The sequence below is a fragment of the Etheostoma spectabile genome, unplaced genomic scaffold, assembly GCF_008692095.1.
Source record: "Etheostoma spectabile isolate EspeVRDwgs_2016 unplaced genomic scaffold, UIUC_Espe_1.0 scaffold00004876, whole genome shotgun sequence".
Classification (NCBI taxonomy): Eukaryota; Metazoa; Chordata; class Actinopteri; order Perciformes; family Percidae; genus Etheostoma; species Etheostoma spectabile.
The window spans coordinates 33,052-56,069 of NW_022603205.1; the positions used below are offsets into that span (position 1 = coordinate 33,052).

General features: G+C 45.8%; 1 long non-coding RNA gene across 1 annotated transcript; it reads right to left on the bottom strand.

The window, feature by feature from the left end:
* Window positions 1–497: 497 nt before the first annotated feature.
* LOC116677323 (uncharacterized) lies at window positions 498–22,793 on the bottom strand. Its single transcript, XR_004328966.1, has 3 exons — window positions 22,675–22,793; window positions 19,294–19,301; window positions 498–513 (listed from the first exon to the last, which is right to left on the bottom strand). It is a non-coding gene; the product is annotated as an uncharacterized LOC116677323 (long non-coding RNA).
* Between the last annotated feature and the right edge of the window lie 225 nt (window positions 22,794–23,018).

Below are 23,018 nucleotides of genomic sequence, written 5' to 3' on the forward strand. Positions count from 1 at the left end.
CCCTGCAGCATGCCTTAAATCCGACTGATGACATCAGCGCAGCCACGACAACAATGGCGAAGAGCAGCGATAGGCCAATGATCTGAAGAGACAACGCAGACGCCGCTTTAATCAAAGGGGAAAACTTTATTAGAACAGCTGCACTGGAAAGGACACACACACACTCACTCACACACACACTACACACACACACACACAACCACACACACACACACACACACACACACACTCACGCTCACATCAACAGACACACACACACACACACACACACACACACACACACTCACATCCACACACACACACTCACATCCACACACACACACTCACACACACACTCACATCCACACACACAACTCACATCCACACACACACACACACACACACACACACATACACATAGGCCACACACACACACAGACACACACACACACACACACAGACAAACACAAACACACACACAGACACACACGCAGAAAAATACAAGTAAGGAGACAGCTCACCCTGGACTGTGTCCTTTCTCCCAGGCAGGCGTGATCTTGGCGAGAGCAGGTGCAGCACATGGACCATTGTCCTTCGATCAGCACCACGGCGACCCACAGCAGACCCACCAGCCCTGCTTTCACCACGTGGTACACAACGTAACGACAACTCTCCACCCTGGCAAACGCATACCTCAAGGTGTTGTCCGCCCAGAGTTGGAGAACGAAGATGATAAAAAATGGAAGCGCCATGTGCACGGCGCAGTCTCGGCGCTTCGTGGAGGGATCGCACTCGTGACGCAACATCATTATCACAACAATGATCATTAAAATCACAAAGATCGTGAGAAATAAGGCGACTTGTTTGAAATTATACTTCATCTTTGCTGCAAAGTGAGAATCTGCTGCGAGTCGCTCACTGCCTCAGGATTACTGACAGGAGGACAACATCTACTTCCTGTTTCACATTAAGCTTTCAGAGACCGTCTTGTCTCTTGAGGGGAAGTTTGATACGTGATCATGGGCAAAACCACAAACAGCAGACCTGAATCCAGAAACTTCACACCCCCCTACAACTACTCAGCGTTTCACAACAGTTACAGGAAACAACCAATCAAAAGTTAGTTAGAAGAATGTGAATGTGACTGGATGCAGGTCAACAAACTGCTAAACCGTCAAATTAAGGGCTTAAAAAAACGATTTTTATTCACTTTTTAAACTCACATGTACACAACATGACCCCCCCCCCCTCCCCCTTTTACCTTTTTAGAGTTATTTGTTACGATCTGCCTTTTAGCAATAGACTCTGGCGTATTGACAGAAATGTCCATTATTATGCACTGTCCCTGTATTAAAGACCAAACATCTGCCTTAGGTCTCCTCTCTGGACGACTCGTGACTTGGTCCAGAGAACCCCCCCGAACCCAACCTGCAGGAGACAGAAAACCAGCAGAGGAAGACGTTTGCTGATGTCGAAGTTTACAGCTGCCACGAAATGGACCGACTTTAATTAATTAATAAATACAAGCTGCTCCCATTTAAATCGCCACAGACGTTACATTTCCCGCCACTGAAGGACTGGAGGATGCGAGGTGATCATGTGGTCCTCAGGTCCTCTCTGAAGCCCGTCAGAGCAGAGAACGCATCACAGCTGATTCTCCACACACACACCTGCTGTCATCTGCACACCTGGTCCTGATCACCACCTCTGCTCCACACAAGCCACCACCTGACATCTACACCTGGTCCTGATCTCCACCTTTCTCCACATAAGCCACCACTTGACATCTACACCTGGTCCTGATCTCCACCTCTGTTCCACATCAGACTTGACATCCGTTCCCGTACGTTGAGCTCTCGTCTCATGTTGTTGTTGGAAGTGTGTTCCTGGGTTCTCCTGCCTCTCATCTGCTTCCTGTTTCTCCGTCGGCAGCATCATCTGGAGTGGAACTCCTTCCTGCTCGGCTATCTACGTTCCCGGATCTCCTCCTCCAACCTCCTGCTCCACCCACCGTCTGCCTGCTGGACGGACCCGTTGCTACGTTTCCATTCTGATAAGTACTCAGCTTGTTATTCATATATAAATCATATACCTGGTCTGCTTCTGGGTTCCTGTTTCTGACGAATCCTGACAATATTGTTCGAGAAAGCTGAAGTATGTTTGACCCTCATGTTGTCCTTGTCCTTTTGACAAATTGCTGAATAACGTTTGTTGATGTTGGTTTTATTTTTTTAAATTGAGTTGTAGATTCAGGAAATAATAAACTTTATTCGTATAGCACATTTCAAAACAAAGTTACCCATTGCTTAATCACACAAATAAAATGGCAGAGGAAGAATCATAAAAACAATGTAAATGTTATACAGCATTAGGCAAGAAGTCACACAAGAGAATAAGTAAAATAAAATATGTGAATGAATGAATACAAATTCAATTCAATTCAATTCAATTTTATTTATAGTATCAATTCATAACAAGAGTTATCTCAAGACACTTTACAGATAGACCAGGTCTAGACCACACTCCAGAATTTACAAGGACCCAACAGGTCTAGTAGTTTCCTCCAGAGCAGCAACAGGGCCACAGTGGAGAGGAAAAACCTCCTTTTAGGCAGAAACCTCGGTCAGGCCCAGACCCAGGCCCAGACCCAGACCCAGGCTCAGACCCAGGCTCTTGGTAGGCGGTGTCTGACGGGCCGGTTGGGGTTAATGAAGAGTGGCAATAACAAAAATAGAAAAAATTAGTAGTTTGTAGCAGTTCTTTGTAGTAGTTCATGGCATAGCAGGACGCTGTGCGGCATTACAAGGCACAGCAGGACGTAGCAGGACGTAGCAGGACGTAGCAGGACGTAGCAGGACGTTGCAGGACGTAGCAGGACACAGCAGGACGTAGCAGATCGTAGCAGGACGTAGCAGGACGTAGCAGGACGTAGCAGGACGTAGCAGGACGTAGCAGGACGTTACAGGACGTAGCAGGACGTAGCAGGACGTAGCAGGACGTAGCAGGACGTAGCAGATCGTAGCAGGACGTAGCAGGACGTAGCAGGACGTAGCATGGCGTAGCAGGACGTAGCAGGACGTAGCAGATCGTAGCAGGACGTAGCAGGACGTAGCAGGACGTAGCAGGACGTAGCAGGACGTAGCAGGACGTAGCATGGCGTAGCAGGGCACTGCAGAACGTGTAGCGGGACCATGGCGACAGCTGCTACCCTGATTTTGGAGCCTCTCTGATCCAAGGGAAATGCTGGGGAAAAAGACATAAGGACTCCGGGGAATGACTCCCCAGAGCTAGATTAGTACAGGTTAGTAACTAGTTAGTAACTAGGTAGTAACTAGGTAGTAACTAGTTAGTAACTAGGTTAGTAGCTAGGTTAGTAACAAGCATTTCTGGGACATGGATGCACATAAATGAAAAGATGGAAAGATAGAGGAGAGAGGAGCTCAGGTATCAAAATAATCCCCAGCTGTCTAAAACTATTACAGCAAAACCAAGAGAGACGAGGTAAAGAGAGCTCCAGCCCGGCCGGGCTAGAACTCTCCCCAACCGGATCGGGCTGTATGCCAAGTCTCCTTTAGTTATATTATTTCTTGATATATGTTAGATAAATCTGAAAACTATGCGACTAACTACTACTCCCTAACATATTCGATTCTATGCCCTAACTATAAGCTTTATCAAAAAGGAAAGTCTTAAGCCTACTCTTAAATGTGGAGACGGGTTTCTGCCTCCCGGACCCAGACTGGAACCTGGTTCACAGGAGAGGAGCCTGAGCTGAACGCTCTGGTCAGGACCAGACTGCTCCACAGGAGAGGCCGATAGCTGCCTGGTCCCGGACCCAGACTGGAACCTGGTTCCACAGGAGAGGAGCCTGATAGCTGAACGCTCTGGCTCCCGTTCTACTTTTAGAGACTCTAGGAACCACCAGTAACCCTGCATTCTGGGAGCGTAGTTCTCTCCCCAGTTGTAGGGTACTATAAGCTCTTTAAGATAAGATGGAGCCTGACCATGAAGAGCTTTGTAGGTGAGAAGAAGGATTTTAAATTCTATTCTAAAATTTACAGGAAGCCAATGCAGAGAAGCTAAAACAGGAGAAATGTGGTCTCTTTCTGGTTCCTGTCAGAACACGTGCTGCAGCATTCTGGATCAGCTGTAGAGTCTTTATGATTTTTTTCGAGCAGCCTGATAACAAAGAATTGCAGTAATCCAGCTAGAAGTAACAATGCATGGACTAGTTGTTCTGCATCATTTTTAGACAGGATATTCCTGATTTTTACAATATTACGTAGGTGAAAAAGGCGATCCTGAACTTTGCTTTAAGTGGGAATTAAAGGACATGTCCTGATCAAAGATAACTCCAAGATTCCTCACAGTGGTGCTGGAGGCCAGGGTGGTGCTGGAGGCCAGGGTGGTGCTGGAGGCAGGGTGGGCTGGAGGCCAGGGTGATGCTGGAGACCAGGGTGAGGCTGGAGGCCAGGGTGGTGCCATCCAGAGTACTATATCTTTGGATATGCGTCACGGAGGTGCTTGGGTCCGAGAGCAATAACTCAGTTTTATCTGAGTTAACATTAGAAATTACAGGTCATCCAGGTTTTAATATCCTGAAGGCAATTGAAGTTTAGCTAACTGATTAGTTTCATCCGGCTTGATTGATAGATATAATTGAGTATCATCTGCATAACAATGAAAGTTTATGGAGTGTTCCTATAATAATGCCTAAAGGAAGCATATATAAAGTGAACAGGATTGGACCGAGCACAGATCCTTGTGGGACTCCATGACTAACCTTGGCGTGCACAGAGGATTCATCGTTAACATGAACAAAACTGAGATGGATCTGATAATAGACTTAAACCAGCTTAGAGCAGTCCCTTTTAATGCCAATTAAATGTTCCAATCTCTGTAATAAGATATAATGGTCAATGGTATCAAATGCAGCGCTAAGATCTAATAACACAAGTACAGAGATAAGTCCTTCGTCTGAAGCAATTAGGAGGTCATTAGTAATTTTCACAAGTGCTGTCTCTGTGCTATGATGAACTCTAAATCCTGACTGAAAATCCTCAAATAAGCTGTTGCTATGCAGAAAGTTGCACAGCTGTTTGGCGACTGCTTTCTCAAGAATCTTAGAGAGAAATGGAAGGTTGGATATAGGTCTATAGTTGGCTAAAACATCTGGATCAAGGTTGGATATAGGTCTATAGTTGGCTAAAACATCTGGATCAAGGTTGGGCTTTTTCAGAAGAGGTTTAATTACAGCTACTTTAAAGTACTGTGGTACATAGCCTGTTAATAAAGACAAATTGGTTATATCTAGTAAAGAAGTATTGACTAATGGTAAAACTTCTTTAAGTAGCCTAGTCGGGATGGGGTCTAAGAGGCAGGTTGATGGTTTAGATGAAGCCTAGTCGGGATGGGGTCTAAGAGCAGGTTGATGGTTTAGATGAAGTCTAGTCGGGATGGGGTCTAAGAGGCAGGTTGATGGTTTAGATTAAGCCTAGTCGGGATGGGGTCTAAGAGCAGGTAGATGGTTTAGATGAAGCCTAGTCGGGATGGGGTCTAAGAGGCAGGTTGATGTTTAGATGAGCCTAGTCGGTATGGGTCTAAGAGGCAGGTTGATGGTTTAGATGAAGCCTAGTCGGGATGGGGTCTAAGAGGCAGGTTGATGGTTTAGATGAAGCATAGTTGGGATGGGGTCTAAGAGGCAGGTTGATGGTTAGATGAAGCCTAGTCGGGATGGGGTCTAAGAGGCAGGTTGATGTTTAGATGAAGCCTAGTCGGGATGGGGTCTAAGAGGCAGGTTGATGGTTTAGATGAAGCCTAGTCGGGATGGGGTCTAAGAGGCAGGTTGATGGTTTAGATGAAGCCTAGTCGGGATGGGGTCTAAGAGGCAGGTTGATGGTTTAGATGAAGCCTAGTCGGGATGGAGTCTAAGAGGCAGGTTGATGGTTTAGATGAAGCCTAGTCGGGATGGGGTCTAAGAGGCAGGTTGATGGTTTAGATGAAGCCTAGTCGGGATAGGGTCTAAGAGGCAGGTTGATGGTTTAGATGAAGCCTAGTCGGGATGGGGTCTAAGAGGCAGGTTGATGGTTTAGATGAAGAAACAATTGAATTAAATTGATAAAGATCAAGTGAAGCAAAGCAGTCTAAACATGTATCTGGTTTTACAGCTGTTTCTAAGGTTCCTGAGTTTAGAGATAAGCCAGTTAAAGGCAGGTCTTGGTGAATTTTGCTTCTAATAGTTATAATTTTATCATTGAAGAACCTCATAAAGTCGTTACTACTAAGAGCTCTGGGAATACTTGGCTCAGTAGAGGTGTGACCTTCTGTTAGCCTGGCTACAGTACTGAAAAGAAACCTGGGGTTGTTCCTATTTTCCTCTATCAATGACGAGTAGTACGCTGCTCTGGCATTACGGAGGGCCTTCCTAGACGTTTTAAGACTATCTTGCCAGGTTAAACGAGAATTTCCCAGTTTGGTGGAGCGCCAGATCTTCTCAAGTTTCCGCGATATTTGCTTTAATTTGCGAGTTTCAGTGTTATACCATGGAGCTAACCTTCTTTGTTTTATTATCTTCTTTTTTAGAGGGGCAACAGAGTCTAGAGTCATTCGTAGCGAGCCTGCTGCACTATCAACAAAATGATGGATTTGGGAGGGACTAATAGCATAGGAGTCCTCCGTTACTTTGGGACTTGGTAATGAATTAAATGCTAACGGAATCGCATCCTTAAATTTAGCTACAGCACTATCAGATAGACATCTTGTATAGGAGGTTTTGCCTAACGGCGTGTAGTTCAGCAGTATAAACTCAAAAGTTATCAAACAGTGGTCAGATAGAAAGGGATTCTGTGGGAACACTATTAAATGTTCAATTTCAACACCATATACCAGAACAAGATCGAGGGTGTGGTTAAAACGGTGAGTCGGTTTATGTACACTTTGAGAGAAGCCATAGAATCTAATAGAGAGATAAACGCAGTGCTAAGGCTATCATTCTCATCGTCCACATGAATATTAAATCCCCTACAATAAGAACTTTGTCCGTTTTTAGCACTAAGTTCGATAGAAACTCTGCAAATTCGGATAAAAATCAGAGTCTGGATCAGGTGCTCGGTACACTATAACAAATAGAACTGGTTCAGAGTCTGGACCAGGTGCTCGGTACACTATAACAAATAGAACTGGTTCAGAGTCTGGACACAGGTGCTCGGTGCTCGGTACACTATAACAAATAGACTGGTTCAGAGTCTGGACCAGGTGCTCGGTACACTATAACAATAGAACGGTTCAGAGTCTGGACCAGGTGCTCGGTACACTAGAACAAATAGAACTGGTTCAGAGTATGGACCAGGTGCTCGGTACACTATAACCAATAGAACTGGTTCAGAGTCTGGACCAGGTGCTCGGTACACTATAACAAATAGAACTGGTTCAGAGTCTGGACCAGGTGCTCGGTACACTATAACAAATAGAACTGGTTGCATTGATTTCCAACTCGGTGTGAAAGACTAAGAACAAGACTTTCTAATGAGTTATAATTCAGTTTAGGTTTAGAGCTAATTAGTAGACTAGAATCAAAGATGGCTGCAACTCCACCTCCTCGGCCAGTGCCTCGAGGAATGTGAGTATTAATATGACTGGGGGGGGTGGATTCATTTAGACTAACATATTCTCCATCACCCAGCCAGGTTTCAGTAAGACAAAATAAAATAAATAAAGAAAGTATTATTTCCTTATGAAAGCTTGTAAGTGTCCTTCATATTCTGACAAATTCTCACGTGATTCTGGTTTTTGTTCTTTGTGATTATAAAGCAAATAATGTCCCCATCTGAAATCAAATCAGGTCGGTATTTCTGTCCCCGTCCGTCCCCGGGGTAGACATCACATATTCTGGGGAACCATGTTTGGTTCAGGAGATCATTTGGTAGTACTGGACCGTAAAATGCCCTGAGGCCTTTTTACTAATAATAATGATTTCTTTATATTATATATATATATATATATATATATATATATATATTATTGATTGGAAAATTACAATTTACACTGTTTTTGTTAGTAATCACTGCACACAGGCCTGAAATATACACACACACACACACAGTATACACACACAGACAGTATGCGCACACACACACACACACACACACACACACACACAGGTGTGAAAAAGTGTTTGCCCCCTTCCTCATTTCCTGTTCCTTTGCATGTTTGTCACACTTAAGTGTTTCGGAACATCAAACCAATTTAAACAATAGTCAAGGACAACACAAGTAAACACAAAATGCAATTTGTAAATGAAGGTGTTTATTATTAAAGGTGAAAAAAATCCAAACCATCATGGCCCTGTGTGAAAAAGTGGTTGCCCCCTAAACCTAATAACTGGTTGGGCCCCCCTTAGCAGCAACAACTGCAACCAAGCGTTTGATAACGTGCAATGAGGCTTTTACAGCGTCCTGGAGGAAGTTTGGTCCACTCATCTTTGCAGAATTGTCCTAATTCAGTTACATTAGAGGGTTTTCGAGCATGAACGTCCTTTTTAAGGTCATACCACAACATCTCAATAGGATTCAGGTCAGGACTTTGGCTAGGCCACTCAAAGTCTTCATTTTGTTTTTCTTCAGCCATTCGGTGGTGGACTTGTTGGTGTGTTTAGGATCATTGTCCTGCTGCAGAGACCCAAGTTTCGTTTCAGCTTGAGTACACGAACAGATGGTCGGACATTCTCCTTCAGGATCTCTTGGTAGACAGCAAATTCATAGTTCCTCTTATCAAGGCAAGTCTTCCAGGTCCTGAAGCAGCAAAACAGCCCAGACCATCACACTACCACCACCATATTTTACTGTTGGTATAATGTTCTTTTTATGAAATGCAGTGTTCCTTCTACGCCAGATATAATTGGACACACACCTTCCAAAGAGTTCCACTTTTGTCTCATCGGTCCACAGAATGTTTGTCCCAAAAGTCTTGGGGATCATCAAGATGTGTTGTGGAGAAATTGAGACGAGCTTTGATGTTCTTTTTGCTCAGCAGTGGTTTTCTCCTTGGAACTCTGCCATGCAGGCCATTTTGCCCAGTCTTTTCCTGATGGTGGAGGCATGAACGCTGACCTTAACTGAGGCAAGTGAGGCCTGCATTTCTTTGGACGTTGTTGTGGGGTCTTTTGGGACTCTTGGATGAGTCGTCGCTGCGCTCTTGGGGTAATTTTGGGCGGCCGGCCACTCCTGGGAAGGTTCACCACTGTTCCATGTCTTTGCCATTTGTGGATAATGGCTCTCACTGTGGTTCGCTGGATTCCCAAAGCTTTGGAAATGGCTTTATAACCCTTTCCAGACTGATAGATCTCAATTACTTTCTTTCTCAATTGTTCCTGAATTTCTTTGGGTCTCGGCATGATGTGTAGCTTTTAAGGATCTTCTGGTGGACCTTACTGTGTCAAGCAGCTCCTATTTAAGTGATGCCTTGATTGTGAACAGGTGTGGCAATAATCAGGCCTGGGTGTGGCTAGAGAAACTGAACTCAGGTGTGGACAACCACAGTTATAGTATGTTTTAACAAGGGGGGCAATCACTTTTTCACACAGGGCCATGATGGTTTGGATGTTTTTTCACCTTTAATAATAAACACCTTCATTTACAAATTGCATTTTGTGTTTACTTGTGTTGTCCTTGACTAATGTTTAAATTGGTTTGATGTTCCGAAACACTTAAGTGTGACAAACATGCAAAGGAACAGGAAATGAAGAAGGGGACAAACACTTTTTCACTCCACTGTATATATACCTCTAGATAGAAACCTGATGGATGTGAATCAGCTTGAAAACCATTTATTACCCTCTGATGATAGAGACCGTCTCATCCAGTTAGCCGAAAGGAACCAGGGACCTATTTGGAAAATGTTATAAAGTAAAAGAGGTCATTAAAATAATAACTAAAACAATTTTAAATATTGTATTAGTCCTCATGACGGACTCTTCTGTAGACGCCATCATCTTCACTCGACGGATGCCACAATGTAATAAACATCCTGTCTTCATACTGAGAAACAGACAGTTGTGTTCCTTTGTGGTCGATAGTTACAGAACAGAAAACAAAAAGACTTTATAAGACTGGCAGTTTCACATGTGGATGACGCACTTGTTTAAATCCACCATACCCAACAGATTTCTTTCAACCCCCCCCCCCCCCCCCCCCCACACCACCTTGAAAAAAACAGGAACTGCATGGTTTCATGTTGGTATAAGCTGCTGATCTACTGATGCCAACGGCCCATCAGCCGGAGGAGAACATGGAGAGCGTACTATCTAAACTGGCTTCGGGGAACCTGAGCACCTATGGTGCCATAGTTCTGATGTTTACCTACACTGTTCTGCTGGGGAAGGACTTTGCGTGCACCTGCAGATCACAAACCTATGACTGCTATTTGTACCTGTTTCTGCCGGGTTGTATAATCATTCTCTTAAAACTGTGGACGGACCGGACATTTCAGAGAGTCAATAGATACTGCTCCTCACGTTTGTTTGGATGTGATTGTTCAGGTCTCTGCTGCAGGTTTGTCTTTACTTTCATCCATCACATGATAAAAGCAGGCTTGGTTGGTGCGCTGTGGCTTGTTTTTGTGCTCCTGGATGGAGACTGGTTCGTTTGCTGTTGTAATGACGGGTCTGAACAACAGGCCCCGTTAGCCTGCAAAGCCCCGGCAAAGCTCACGGACCAGGAACGCGTAATGATTGCTGAACTGAAGAACCAGTCCAGGGTGAGTGTTTCCACTCGATCAGCCTGAGTTCTACCACACCAGGAACAGAACTCAGTACTGCTGCTCTAACTAGCTGTTCTTCCTTTTCAGGCCATAGGTGGCTGGTTACTCTTTGGTATCGTGGTTGTGGGATCCTTTCCTCCATTAGACGCATGGATGAAATGCTGCGAAAACTTTTCCTGGAACAGACAGTTTATGTTTCACAAATTGATATTGGAGGAGGAAGAAGTCGTGCTGGAAGATGTTATGAGGGAATCTGCAAATGAAAAGTTGACAAGAGAAATCGAGGAGAGAATCCGTAATCAACGATGGGAAGACTGTTTTCATGTGGACTACGAGCTGATTAGAGCGTCTGAGTCTGCCCGAGAAACCCAGAACCAGGTAAAGAATCCAAAATAGAAATTCAACTTTTTTCATTCAGTTTGTGTCTTTTGTTGTGGTTTGACGTTTTTGTTTTGGTTTATTTTTCCCTTTCTTTGGCCTCCTTGTGTTTTTGTCTTAGTTTGATCCTGTCTTGTGTTCCCTTGTGTCTGTTTGTTCTACTTCCTGTTTTATTTTGATAGTCTGGTTTCCTCCCCTGTCTCGTCTTGCCAAGCTTTACTTTTCTCTGTCTGATTGTCCCGCCCCGCCCTAATGTGGTTCACCTGACGTCTCACCTGTTCCCTGTCACCTCGTTACCTCTTGTATTTAACCCCTGTGTTCCCTTTGTCTCTTGTCGTATCATTCTGATCCGTCCGCCTGTTTGGACATTGTCCGCCCAAATATTCCTGTTCTCGCGTCCTGTCTCCCGGTGAGCTTTTTTGTCCTGCCTGTCTTTGCTCCTGTTCCCCTGGCCCCTGTGATTCGATGTTTTTGGACCTTTTGGATGTTTGCCTGTATCCTTGGTTTCTGGATTGTTTTTTCCCTTGTGGCTGACCCTGTGTTTCTGACTATAAAGCCCTTGTGTACCTGCTCCTGCCTCCTCCTCTCTGCGTTTGGGTCCTCACCGCACCCCCCCTGACATCTTTTCTTTCTGAAACATTCATTTTACTACATTGTGTACTTGTGTAAATTCTCCAACAGTTAGCATTAGGTAATGTCTCGTTGACATGACATTTAAGGAAACTTGTAATACCAAACATGATTGTCTTAATGAGTGTATGTAAGAAGTTATTAGTCTGGAAGGTTTCATGGTGATATGTGTTGGTGTTGACCCGGTCCCCCCTGGGATGTCTTCACGTCTACAATCCAGATCTTTGAAGGTCTTGTTTCAAGATTCTTAGCCAGAAATCTCCACTTCAGTAGCTCTTACACACACGTCAAATACTCCACTTTCATTCCTTTCTATATTTTGGCCCTTTTCATACAGGTCTTTGTTAGATATCATAAATCAGGATTATGTGACAACAACTTCATGTGTTCCAAACTCACTCTATGGAACTCTCTGCAGGACCACGGCGTTCCTCCTGAACCACGGAGGCAAGAGGAACTGAGGAAAGAGGGACAGAGCAAAGCGCACCTGAAAGAAGAACCAAGAGAAGATCAAACAAGAGAAGAGGTAATAATATATATATATATATATATATATATATATATATATATATATATATATATATTATAGCTCTGTATATTTTCTTATTCTGTATTCACATGAAAACCATTCATTTCCACTTGAAATTGATTTTTCTTCCAACAGGGGGCGGAGGAGAATCCAGATTCACCAGACCCGAGGCTGTGAAGACGGGTCTTCTACGAGGGTCACACACCTGCAGAACACAATATACTGTTGATGCACTGAGCTTTAACCTGGAATCATAATGTTTATCATTTCTTTGGCTTTTGTTATGTATCTCAGTGTAAATCCTCTCAGGAAGACCTCCTTCTTAACCAATGCTCTCTACCTGACTCCAGTCAGCTGTCGTTCACCTTCCTGCTCAACCAATCAGAATCACACACAAATTACAAGGGCCAATCACAGAGGCATAACCCTGCTTTAAACCTGTTTCTCCCTTTGCTATCAGCTGTTGTTGCATGCAAAAGAGTGAAACCTTGCTTTAATACTTCCATTTAGAGCAGCTGAAGACCCGATGAGAAGACTCTACGCTTGTCATGTTTTCTGTTTGTTTTCATGAACTTCCTGTTTTATTTTGAAATCCACTGTTTGCATCCATCGCTGGTCACATGTCGTCCTGTCTTTGGTGGTTTCCCGCCTTTTCTGATTGTTCTGCCCCGCCCTGATGTGTTGCACCTGTTGGGTCACCTGTCCCTTGTCAGTCCTTAGGTGTTTCTCAATACCAAGTAAGCAAAGAACGGACTTGTGTTCTTGGGGAGACCGTACTTGCAGGCTGGACCTGGAAGACTGGACTTGAAGGTCTGAAGCACAAAACGCTGTTGACGGTTTTGAGACGAAGCGTTCTCCCTGTTATTGCGCAACACCCCCAGCAAAGAGGGCGCTTGCCACTTTATAGTTAGCTCTGATGTGTTTATTCATAATAAAGCATGGACGGTCACCCTTCACACCGCCTTGGTGTTTTGTTACGTTTTCATTTAAAGTGCTATTAAGTATCACGGGCCAATAACTGTATAAATACCGACACAACGGCGGGAAAAAATCCTCGTAACATTGTTTGGGATTCACTTTTAATTGAAAGCAGAAAAGAAACGTTAAAATAGGTAAAAAATTATAGATGGAGTGGGTAAAGTTAGTCACTGCTGTCGGTATACGTTACCGAGAAGCAGAAGAGCCTGCGAGTGAAGAGAGCCATGAGGAGGAGGAGGATATAAAAATATATATTTTGTTGACCTGTCCCCGGCTGGATCTGTCCCCGGTTTTCACTGTAACTGACGGACCCGAAATTGGAATGAAAGAAATAAAATACTGACAAAACGTAGCTGATAGTCACACATCCTGCACCCCCCCCACAGAAAGGTCGACCTCCTTAGAAATCCTTCCCATAATGTTGTCAGACACTTAGAATATTAATCTGAGTCTGTTAGCAGCTAAACGAGCACTTTAATGAACGTAAATACAAGCTGGACAATTATCCTGTTAACTTACACCGTAGCTAGTTTATGCCGACTGCAGAGATCTCGTTTAATATCAATGTCAAAGCAAAATATGTCCTCAGTAGTTTTTATTGTATCTGATTCTCAATGAGCTGTTGCAGAAACAAGCCTTGAGCAATAAAGCAAAAGCTGTCAGATAAATGTAGTTCAGGAAACATTACAACATTATGGAATATTGAGACTTTCTATCTTGAAATATTAGGACTTTTTATCTTGAAACATTCCCCTCTGAGGTGTAGTGGAGTAGGTAGTAGCAGCAGGGGGGGGTCTAGGATCAGACCTTGGGGGGGGCTCAGCCCCTAATGAGAACAGCTCTAGGTCAAGTGTTCCCGTTTTAAGTTTTACAAAAATAAAAACATTACTTGTTTTGGAGGTAAATATGCTTCTGAGCTGAAAATGTCCCCGGATTTGTCTGAGAAATCTGGTCACCTATATTTATATATATACTCATATATATATATATATATATATATCTCCTATTTATAACAACAGTTGTAAAAATTGTTTTAAATATCTTACAATTGTGGACCTGGTTTTCCTCTTCTATTGTTGTTGCTGCAGTGGTCTGTCTAGATGTGGGCCAGAGTGGTCTGTCTAGATGTGGGCCGGAGTGGTCTGTCTAGATGTAGGCCTGAGTGGTCTGTCTAGAGTAGGCCGGAGCGGTCTGTCTAGATGTGGGCCGGAGTGGTCTGTCTAGATGTGGCCGGAGCGGTCTGTCTAGATGTGGGCCGAGCGGTCTGTCTAGATGGGCCGGAGCGGTCTGTCTAGATGTGGGCGGAGCGGTCTGTCTAGATGGGCCGGAGCGGTCTGTCTAGATGTGGGCCGGAGCGGTCTGTCTAGATGTAGGCCGGAGTGGTCTGTCTAGATGGGGCCGGAGCGGTCTGTCTAGATGTGGGCCGGAGCGGTCTGTCTAGATGTGGGCCGGAGTGGTCTGTCTAGATGTGGGCCGGAGCGGTCTGTCTAGATGTGGGCCGGAGCGGTCTGTCTAGATGTGGCCGGAGCGGTCTGTCTAGATGGGGCCGGAGCGGTCTGTCTAGATGGGCCGGAGCGGTCTGTCTAGATGTGGGCCGGGAGCGGTCTGTCTAGATGTGGGCCGGAGCGGTCTGTCTAGATGTGGGCCGGAGTGGTCTGTCTAGATGTGGGGCCAGAGTAGTCTGTCTAGATGTGGGCTGAGTGGTCTGTCTAGATGTAGGCCGGAGTGGTCTGTCTAGATGTGGGCCAGAGTGGTCTGTCTAGATGTTGGGCCAGAGTAGTCTGTCTAGATGTGGGCCGGAGCGGTCTGTCTAGATGTAGGCGGAGTGGTCTGTCTAGATGTAGGCCAGAGTAGTCTGTCTAGATGTGGGCCGGAGCGGTCTGTCTAGATGTGGGCCGGGTGGTCTGTCTAGATGTAGGGGAGCGTCTGTCTAGATGTGGGCCGGAGTGGTCTGTCTAGATGTGGGCCGGAGCGGTCTGTCTAGATGTGGGCCGGAGCGGTCTGTCTAGATGTGGGCCGGAGCGGTCTGTCTAGATGTGGGCCGGAGCGGTCTGTCTAGATGTGGGCCGGAGTGGTCTGTCTAGATGTGGGCCGGAGCGGTCTGTCTAGATGTGGGCCGGAGCGGTCTGTCTAGATGTGGGCCGGAGTGGTCTGTCTAGATGTGTGGGCCAGAGTAGTCTGTCTAGATGTGGGCTGGAGTGGTCTGTTAGATGTAGGCCGGAGTGGTCTGTCTAGATGTGGGCCAGAGTGGTCTGTCTAGATGTGGGGCCAGAGTAGTCTGTCTAGATGTGGGCCGGAGTGGTCTGTCTAGATGTAGGCCGGAGTGGTCTGTCTAGATGTAGGCCAGAGTGGTCTGTCTAGATGTGGGCCGGAGCGGTCTGTCTAGATTTGGGCCGGAGTGGTCTGTCTAGATGTGGGCTGGAGTGGTCTGTCTAGATGTGGGCCGGAGTGGTCTGTCTAGATGTGGGCCGGAGTGGTCTGTCTAGATGTGGGCCTGAGTGGTCTGTCTAGATGTGGGCCTGAGTGGTCTGTCTAGATGTGGGCCTGAGTTGTCTGTCTAGATGTGGGCGGAGTGGTCTGTCTAGATGTGGGCCAGAGTGGTCTGTCTAGATGTGGGCCAGAGTGGTCTGTCTAAATGTGGGCCGGAGCGGTCTGTCTAGATGTGGGCCGGAGCGGTCTGTCTAGATGTGGGCCGGAGCGTCTGTCTAGATGTGGGCCGGAGCGGTCTGTCTAGATGTGGGCCGGAGCGGTCTGTCTAGATGTGGGCCGGAGCGGTGTCTAGATGTGGGCGGAGCGGTCTGTCTAGATCTGTCTAGATGTGGGCCGGAGCGGTCTGTCTAGATGTGGGCCGGAGCGGTCTGTCTAGATGTGGGCCGGAGCGGTCTGTCTAGATGTGGGCCGGAGCGGTCTGTCTAGATGTGGGCCGGAGCGGTCTGTCTAGATGGGGCGGAGCGGTCTGTCTAGATGTGGGCCGGAGTGGTCTGTCTAGTGTGGGCTGGAGTGGTCTGTCTAGATGTGGGCCTGAGTGGTCTGTCTAGATGTAGGCCTGAGTGGTCTGTCTAGATGTGGGCCGGAGTGGTCTGTCTAGATGTAGGCCTGAGTGGTCTGTCTAGATGTGGGGCGGAGTGGTCTGTCTAGATGTGGGCCGGAGTGGTCTGTCTAGATGTGGGCCGGAGTGGTCTGTGAACTGACTGACCGGCTCACGAGAGTCATTCCCGGCTGGCGAGCTTGCGATGCCCCCCGTGGGCGGAGCTTCAAACTCGGAAGGCTTTTTTAATTCACCATCAATTGCCGTTGAACTGCCTATATTCAAAATCTACACAGCTGATTTCTCACCTTAAAACATCTTAAAAATGAATTTATTGATTTAATAATAGACGTAAATTGTGAAAATATGTGTACTGGAAACCATAAGCGCTTTACACCCGACTTGAATGCTGGGATACCTGCCCGGCCAAGTTCACACAAGTTACCATCCGATGTATCCTCGGTAAAATGGGCGTGTCGAGATCACATCCGGGGATTTAACTGTTCTTGGTGAAATGCTAACTTGTGTATTGGGTCAGTACTTCGGCCACCAAACATGACGTTTCACAAGAACACAAGGACACAAGAACATACAAGAACATACAAGAACACAAGAACATACAAGAACATACAAGAACACAAGAACACAGGTCCATAGAAGAACACAGATTGAGAAACGCCCCTGGTGTATGTAGTCTCTGTCGTGGTGTCGGTGCTGGTCTGGTTTCTACGTGTGCCGGTCTGGTTTCTACGTGTGCTGGTCTGGTTTCTATGTGTGCCGGTCTGGTTTCTACGTGTGCTGGTCTGGTTTCTACGTGTGCCGGTCTGGTTTCTACGTGTGCCGGTCTGGTTTCTACGTGTGCCGGTCTGGTTTCTACGTGTGCAGGTCTGGTTTCCTGAGCTCTATGGCTGTGCCTGCTTGTCTTTTGGGACCACATGTTGTAAGTGTTTGCTCCTCCAGTCTCCTGGACTCTTTGTGTTGTACATTTAGTTAATAAATTCTTACTTAGCTGAACTGCATCTGGGTCAGAGTGGATACGGGTACGGGGATTTTGAATGATCTCCACAACAACAGGGAGATGGTTATCTACATGCACTGTTGATGTGACCTGAGTTACCATGGAGATTCCCAAATATGTGATTATTATTATGGACAATAATGCGATTAATAGGGATTAACTATTTGAATTGATTGACAGGCCGAGATATTTGTAATATTTAAAGAAATGTTTCTGATGTGATTAGTTTTGAAGTTTGGTTTTGCAAGAAGAGTCTGAGGTTTTGTGAATGTATCTTGAAAATTGAGTTTTGTGTTCACAGTTTAGAGAAAAGAAGAGCAGCTTTCAAGAAATGTGTCTTATCAATCAAGAACAACTGTAAGGGTTTAAAAACACATCAACTATTTTAATTCAACTTTTTTAACTCCCCCCCCCCCCCCCCCCCCCCCGCAGCATTTCACAGCAGTTACAGGAAACAACCAATTGAAAGTTAAAGAGAGAGAGAGGAGGAGGAGGGGGGAGACGGGGAGGGAGGGAGAGCGTGAGAGAGAGGAAGCTGCTAGGTGCAACAGGATAAATTGACATGAGACCAAATCTACTTCTGTTTCTCAGAAACCTTTCAGAGACGGTCTCGAGAGGAATGTGCTTGTGGGTGCGTATACGTGGGGTTCACTCAACGGTCACAGGAAACCCTGACTTAAACATCACTGAGGAACTTCTGGAGGTGATGCAAGTCAACGTTCAGTGCACATTACAGTCTTTCTCAATTGCTAAAACCCGAAACTCAGTTGCCTGAACCCACTGATGGAATCAATCACTCTTTGGCCAAACCTAAAGCACTTTTCACCTGTTCAGACACATCTTGCCAACACGTTTTCATTGTGATAAACCCGAGCTGAACAATGGTGAGCACAGATGACAAAAGTCAATAACAAGTAAAGCACAGCTGTCACCACTTCAACACAACAACTCAAGATGTATTCCACTTGTGGTTGATGATGTGAGGGAACCTGTAGCCTACAGTAAGCCAGTTCATGTGAGAAGAGGTCGAGGTGGTCAGCGAAAACAAATAACAGTAAAATCTGATGAAATCAGAGCTACTGAGATTGACCATGTACTTGTCCATGGTATGAGCATGAGGGAGGACATTTACAGTGAGTATAATCAGTATTTAACATCCTGCTATTTAACAAGTTCTCCACTTAGAGATCATGGAGGGTCTGATGTCCTCGTAGGACCATGTCCACTGTGAGAGACATGTCCACTGTGAGAGACATGTCCACTGGGAGAGACATAATCTAAAAAAACATCCAGAAATCACAATGTATGATTTTTTTAACTATTTATTGGTATGATACAGCTGCAAATAAGCTGCTGGACCAGATATTAACATGGATCTTCTCAGGTGTTAAATACTTATTTACAGCTGTATCATACAAATAAATAGTTATAAATCATACGTCGTGATTTCTGGATGTTTTTTTAGATTATGTCTCTCCCAGTGGACATGTCTCTCACAGTGGACATGCACCTACGAGGACATCAGACCCTCCATGATTTCTAAGTGGGAGAACTTGTTAAATAGCAGCGTGTTAAATACTTCTTTTCCTCTCTGTCGGATCTCGTCTTTTGTTCCCTGTGTTTGTTAGGACTGCTGCAATAAACTCTAAAAGCTCTTCCGTGAGCCTCTCCGCGGGCATTTCGGTGAGCCCCCCTCCGGGGGCTTCCTCGCGTCCCTAGTGCACACTCTCGTGGTTGTTTTGCATACCCGCTCTAGGGTCCCTAGTGCCCTCTCCTGGGCACCCTCATGCTTCCCCCCGAGCCTCCTAAATCCCTTCCCTCGGTCCGTCTTCGTTCCCTGTTTTTGTGAGTCACCCATATTCTCTGCGTCTCTGTACCTCTCTCCCTTTTTGTTTGTTTGTGTGTTTCTCTCCGCGGTCCCTCTGTCACTTTGTCCCCTCGTTTGTCTCCCCTATTGCCTCTTGCTCTCAATGTCTTTGTCTCTCTCTCTGTCCCTACTCCAAGTCCTTTCTCTGCTTTCTGTCCCCCGTCTGTCTCGCTCTCTTTTGTCTGTCTGGCTTTTTGCGTCTCGTTTTCTCCCTTTTTGTCTCCACACCCTGCACGTCCAGTCTCTCTGTGTGTCCCCCGCGCTTGTTCCGCCTCCCTTCTTGTTGTCTCTTGACGTGTTTTCCTCTCTGCCCCTATCTCCCTGCGCTTTCCTCTCTCCATGTGTCTGTCTGTCTGACTCTCCACGTTCCTCTCACTCTGTCTGTGTCGCTCTGTCCCTCCAACACAATCCCTCTCTCTGTCCCTCGCCTGTCTTGCTCTCTTTCTGTCCCACTATCTGGGTCTCTTGGCCTCCCTCTCCATTCGTCCAGTCTCTCGGCGTGTCCCTCTCGCTCTGTCCTTTTCGCTTCGATTTTTCTGTTTGGTTGTGTGGGTGTCCCTCTCTTTCCCTGTGTCTGTCCTGCTCACTGGGTATTTGTCCCTTTTTCTGCTTGTTTGTGTGGGTGACTCTCCCCGTGCCTCTGCGTTTTCTCCAGTCCGTCTCAACGTCTCTGTGTTTTCGCCCTTCTCTCCGTGCCACGCTGTTCCTGCCCTCGGTCGCGTTGCTGCTCCCTTTCTCTGTTCCTCTCCTCCCATTCCTCTCTTGTCTTCATCCTCGCCCCTTCCCGATTACTCGTCTCCATAGCCCTGTCTCTCTTGCTTTCTGTGCCTGTCTGTATGGTCCTCTGTGTCTCTCTTTCTCTTTGTTCTGTTTGTTGTCTGTCTCTTTCACTCAGTCTCTCTCTTTCTAAGTGCGTCTCTGGATCTCCCACGTTCTGCCTTTTCTCTCCCCCTGTCAGTCTTGCTCTCGGCCTCTTTCTCTCTCTGTGCCCCGCTCGCTCTCTCCCTGTGTCCTTGCCCTTTGTCCCTCCTCGGTCTTCTCTCCTCTGGTCCCTCGCTTGCCACCGGTCTCCAGCCCCTTTTTAGACTCCTTGGTGCCCTCCTTCCTTGTGCTCCCTATCAGTGCTCTTGCTTTGTCTGGTCTCTTGTCACGTCTCATCGCCATTTGGCTCCTTGCTTCTTCCGTCTACGCTCTTCGTCTTCTCTCCCCTCTAGTCTTGTCACCTCGCCTCCTTCGTCTCCCTGTCTCTCCCGTCTCTCCCGTCTCGCCTCTCTCGGCTCCTCCTCTTCCTTGCTGTTTCTTCTCCCCGTCGTCTCTCTCTCGTCCCCGCCTTCATCTCCTTGGTCTCCTCCTTCTGGTCCCTCCCTCCTCCTCAGCCCCTCTCTCGCTCCCTCCTCCTCAGTCCTTTTCCCGCTCCCTCGTTAGTTCCCTTCCTTGTTCCCTGCTCGGGCTCCTTTGTCCACGCTCCCCCGTGTCCTCGTCCCCAGTGCTCCCAGGTTTCTTCTGTCCCCAGTGTCCTTCTGTCCCCTGGTTTCCCCGTCCCTCGGCCCCCTCTTTTCCAGTGTCTTCCACCCTTTCTGGGTTGTTTTCTGTTCTCTTTTGGGTTTTTGTTTGGGTTTTTTGACATCTGGGATCTGTCTTTGGGGGGGGGTGGGGGACTGTTGTGGTTTGGAGTTTTTGTTTGGGTGTATGTTTCCCTTTCTTTGGCCTCCTTGTTTTTTTGTCTGTTTTCTCCATGTCCTGTGTTCCTGGCCTTGTCTTGTTCCCCTGTGTCTGTTTGTTCTACTTTCTGCTTTATTTTGATAGTCAGCTTCCTGTCTTGTCTAGCTTCTCTTTGGCTTGTCTGATTGTCCTGCCCCGCCCTAATGTGATCCACCTGATGTCTCACCTGTTCCCCATTACCTCGTTAGCTCTTGTATTTAACCCCAGTGTTCCTCTTGTCTTGTGTCAGATCGTCCTGCCAGCCTTGCCAGTCAGAGAGAGAGAGAGAGAGACAGAAGGAGAGAGAGGCATAGAGACAGAGAGAGACAGACAGAGTGATGGAGAGCGTGAGAGAGAGGAAGCTGCTAGGTACGACAGGATAAAATGACATGAGACCAAATCTACTTCTGTTTCTCAGAAACCTTTCAGAGACAGTTTTGTCTCGAGGGGAATGTGCTTGTGGGTGCGTATACGTGGGGTTTACTCAACGGTCACAGGAAACCCTGATTTAAACATCACTGAGGAACATCTGAAGGTGATAACAGTCAAGGTTCAGTGCAAATTAAGGGCTTAAAAAAACACATCAACTAGTTTTACATTTTTATTCAACTTTCCTTTATGGGGAAATAAAACACAGAATATTCAGTAAAGTAGTGAACTGGTCCTTCAGCGCTTTATATAATATGTGTTAAATGTTAAATGTAATATGTTCTATGTGTTATAGGCTATTTGGTATATGTTAAATATGTTTTAAGGATCCATCCGTGGAAGATTTGTATGAAAGAATCCCAGATTTGTGACGTAGAAACTTTTAATATCGGGTCTAATTTGACCCGAGGACACCAGGAGGTTAAGAACTTATTGTTCTGTGTCTTCATTTAATTGTTCTTTGTTTTGCCATTATGAAATCAGCGTTTAATGTTTAATACGTAATCATCACTTTCATTCTGTTTCCAAACAATATTCCAATAATTCTCTTGTAATCAGAATAGTTTTGGTTTCCACTGAAACATAAATCCTCCATCAGTCAGATTATTTCTGCGTTCTGCTTAATAACAAAGTACATGTAAGCAAGTACTAATATGGAGTAATATAGGAGTATTACTATGTAGTAATATGTAGTAGTCTTTGCAGAGAGAAAGTCCCCCTCACTCGTATGAAAGAGGAAAGCATTGGTTTCCTGTTTCATATCGGCATATATAGAGGAACCAGGCAGCAGCTCCCAGAACATTAGAGCTTTGGAGCAAAGATCGAGATGTTCTACTCAACAATCAAATACGCGCGTGTCGGCACCTTTGTCTCGGTCATTGTGATTTTTATCTACAATGTTGTGCTTGACAGGAATTTCCAGTGTAATTGTGGTGATGGAGGCCATCCCTGTGTTTGGTATGTGGCTGCACCGTGTGCAATGTTATTTGTATTACAACTCTGGACGATCAACACATGCAATTATAAAAATACGGGATTTTGGAAAGGTCTTAAATACATGGGTAAGCAGCTTGGCAAGGCAGTTGTAGTTAGTCTGCTGTGGTGTGTCTCTGTTTTACTTGAGGGAGAATGGTATGTTTGTTGTTCGGTAAAACTTGACTTAGCTTGCAAAAACAACCGAAACTCTACGGAACAGCACACCATCAACAGATTGAAATTTTTTTCAAAGGTGAGTGTTTCTTGTTTTGTTCACATCACGTCAGCCTGTTTCTCTGTTTAGTTTCATCAGTGTCTCAACTGTACGATGGATATTCATCCTGGACTCATGAGCTGGCTTATTGTGATGAAGCTCTTAAAGATTAACTTAGTTATACAACCTGGACTTCATGTCTGATGGAACAACAATCTCTGAAACTGGTCCACTATTAAACAAGAAACAAGCTGTAATGTTACCCTACAGGACAGATGTTCAACATCAGGGAGAAACAAGCTGTAATGTTACCCTACAGGACAGATGTTCAACATCAGGGAGAAACAAGCTGTAATGTTACCCTACAGGACAGATGTTCATCATCAGGGAGAAACAAGCTGTAATGTTACCCTACAGGACAGATGTTCATCATCAGGTAGAAACAAGCTGTAATGTTACCCTACAGGACAGATGTTCATCATCAGGGAGAAACAAGCTGTAATGTTACCCTACAGGACAGATGTTCATCATCAGGAG